Below are 3863 nucleotides of genomic sequence, written 5' to 3'. Positions count from 1 at the left end.
CAGCACAAGTGCCTGCTCATAGAAGAAGGGCAGTCAGGGCAACACAAAGGCAGTGACAATCAAAGAAGGGTTGACTACACTGCATTAAGAGGGAGATTACTGGAGCAGGGGAGAGATGGCGTGAGACGTGCAACACCCAATTACGAACATACCATTAAGTGCCCAGAGCAGCAGCTGCCTGCTGGGATAATGGTTACGTATCTCTCACACACACGCACCCCAGCGCACAGCACTAGCAGCAAAGGTGTATTTGCAAGCACACCCTTGCGATGTTACCACTGACTGGGTGGTACTACCCTGCCGGGGGAGGCTGGCCTGAACTCTGCCAGCTTACCTCGCCGAACACGGGGGACAGGGCTGGCTCGGCGGGAGGAAAGGCAGCCTCTCCTTTACTACACACACGCGCGCGTGCACACCCCTCCCTCAGGTCTGGGGGGTGAGGAATTGCACCACAGGCAAAACACAGGCCGGGGGTGAGCTTGAGTATTACGAGTGTCAGTGCGTGCGGGATGTAGTAATAGATCAAATACGGACAAGAAAAGAAAAAGATACTTAAAGCTGTTGGTCTGTGATGGCTTCATGTCGGAGGTGAGGACTGACGGGCTGTCCTGAGAGCTCCAGAATGCCCTTAGATCTACAGCTAAGACAAACCTCACTCCCCTTGGCACCTGTGCCTCAAGGTCAAGCGTTTCCTGTCAACCCCCAAAGCATCTACCACCAGAACATACCAGTCCTATAGGCCTACGAATGTGGGCTTTCAGCCTCGTGGATTCATTCCTGTGCATTAAATAGAAGGAACCAGAGTCTTCTGGTTTTTGTAGAGGGCAGCAGCAGCCTGGGAAGGTTGAGGAACACAATAATAGGTATCTTGTATGAAGTAAACTGGAGCTACTGGAGCTACATATGAAGATGAGAAGCAGTAGACTGTTCACCTTTTGTGTTTTTCCATATTACCTTTTATATTTGATAACAAATAAATGTTAATATCACATTCAATACAACAACCGTGTGTAGGAGGGGATTACTTAATGATCTTACACACCAGCAACATGAAAAAAGGAAACAGCTATTTTCAGTAAGTAACACCTTCTGCAAAAGTTCATTTTTCTTTTTTCAGGGAAACTGGGGATCAATTCAAATTGTACATAGCAGAAATAAAAAATTTATTTTCATCAAAACACCAACATTTTTCAGGTTTGCCAAGTGAGTCACTTGACGCTGGTATTACTACAGACAACTGGAGTCCTGCTGCAACACAAGCACATTTTATTCCTGCAACTATAATCTTGCTAGAAAAAAAGGAACATTTCTTTTGGCACAGCTTCAGCTTTTGTAATTTCTTCAACGAAGAAGAGAATAGTGCTGTCTGATCGAGCTGTACAGGAAATAGTTTAGCTGTCAAGATTTTTTTTACAGCTTGAAATTGTTTTCTATCTCAAATCATAATGAGAAATCAAAATCTGGAAAACTTTTTTTTTTTTTTAAACAGAGCCAGACACTCCAGTAATGGAGTAACATATATGCTGCGGTGTAAACAGCTGCTTCATCAAAAGCAAATAAACAGTCTTCTGGCTTAGAGGAACCAAGGGATGTAACCAGTTTTAAAAGTGTTTTTCTTAGCTTATACCTTTTATTACATCTTCAAGAGTAAATCATGTGCTTACTACAGGTCCACAGAAAACAAGGTAGAATTCAAGGTATTAGATCACCAGGTGATCCAATATATCATTTACTATGCAAGGAATATACAGAGCCATTGAGTTCCTAAATTTAACAGAATGTTATCTTCAGCTAATTACTATAGGAAAGGAATGTGTTTTTTCTGTATTAAGAAAATAAATCTTTTAAAGTTATAAATACTTATTATTTTAATTTAATAAATATTTTAATGCACCTTTATCTTTAAGAGTTTACTATTTGTTTAATAATTTATATTTAAAACATTTTATTATATTTTTATATTGTTTATTTACAAATAGAAGTAGCAAGGTACAAAGTAAAACATATGAGGTACTATTATTAAATGAAATTACATATTGTGGCAAGTCCTTTCTTTTCTGTTCATACCTTGGCACACAGTCATGGCACAACTTTTTCAAAACCAGAGCTAGTTTTGTGAGTGTTTCCACAAATAGTAATGGAAGCACTTGGGCTTTTTTCTAAAGCACTCAAAGTTTAGATTGTAGTCACTTGATGAGGCTTTAGCAGATTCTCTGTGCTCTCAGTTGTCATAGTGTTAGGGCCAATGTAGATTAGAATCCAGCGTTATCAGTCCTGGGAGTTCTGGTAATATTTCAGATTAATTCAAGCAACAGATATTTACAAAATTTTGTAAAGATCCTATAGTGACAATCCCAAAAGAAGGGCCTGCAAATAATACAGCTACTTTAAAATGAAGTAGCTGAAATTCCATCTCATCCACCTTTTTCTGGCCTTCAGAATCCCTAGGAGCTCCATGGATTTGAATAGATTGGAGCTGAAGATTAGACATTTCCCAGTATAAGGAAACAAAGTCAGGTGCTGTTGCAAAAACAGTTCTTACTGCGCCACTGTGAGAATAACAGCATTTTTAGGTCTTCTATCAGACCCAATATTTTAATTGCAAGAACAGATTCTCTAAGCTACACTGAACTAACTCCTAACTGTGCACTAGTTACTCAGTCAGGACAAGTCCTACCCTGTAGTGTCTGAAAAAACTCCTAAAGTGGATACTCCTTTCCCATACATCAAAACAGCTGTTTCAATTGCAAGTTTATATCCCCACTTCTTCCTTTATCTGCCCGAAACTTGTGTCTCCTTCAGATGTTACATGACTTGAGAAGATTACCTTAAAACTGACCGACCAGTAGCGCTAACATGCGCTGACTTGTCCAAAAGGGACTTGGTGGAAGGTGTTTGCAGCCTTCCCCTACCCCAACATCCATGACAAAGTAACGTTCAGTCACGTCCACCTGCCTGTCCTCAGACTGTTCCTGCTAGGTATTTGTTCATTTCTAGCTGCAGATTAGATTCAGTGGACATATGAAAGGGGTGTGATAAGTGTCATGCAAATACTGTCTTTCTGCGAGGCTGTCTGTAGTGAACAGGGACACAACGAAGCGTGTAGCTTAGCGGAACACGCTCCCTCGGAGCTCCAGGGCGTACAGGCCAAAGGACATACCGTCTTCATATTTGGGTAAGATAATCTGAAACCATACTCATCTTACAGAAATATGAAGGCTCTCAACCTGCTTAGCACTTGCTGCTGTATGATTAGCAAGACTAAGAAAAAAATATATATGTGCATGTGTTGGTGCAAGAGCATTTTTAATTTTTGATCTTTTTACATGTCATTGTTCCGTAAACATGCATTTGTTTCAGTTGAAAGAAAGAAATGGGAAATTTCCAGTTCAGAAAACCCATTCATCAACACTAGATATGCTTTTGTGGTCTGCAAATAGAAGGACTTTCTTTTCTTTTTGTGTTGTCTTTGCTGCTTTTAATGACTTCCATATTATGCTGCAGATGTAATACATTTATACTTGAAGTAGATTGTGCTCTTTGCCAGAAAGAGCGCCTGGCTTTAAAAGGAGAAATACTCAGACAATAAAATAACAGAGATGCCTTATTTAGAATTGCAGCATATTTTAACTTACTTTTCCTATATGATGACTGGCTTTATTGAGTGAATCAGCTGATCGATCTTATTTGTTTAAGCATCATTAAACACATGCTTTGTAACTATATATTACTATAAATATTTATCGTACATATTGCTCTTATGTACGACAGCTCTTAATATATACAGTATTGCAGTTGCTGTAATTGTTTTTGTTATTTTTAGTAATAATAATAAAGTATCTGTGATATTCTTTTAGGGAAAT

The sequence above is a fragment of the Rhea pennata genome, chromosome 1 (assembly GCF_028389875.1).
Source record: "Rhea pennata isolate bPtePen1 chromosome 1, bPtePen1.pri, whole genome shotgun sequence".
NCBI lineage: Eukaryota > Metazoa > Chordata > Aves > Rheiformes > Rheidae > Rhea > Rhea pennata.
This window is presented reverse-complemented; position numbering follows the sequence as displayed.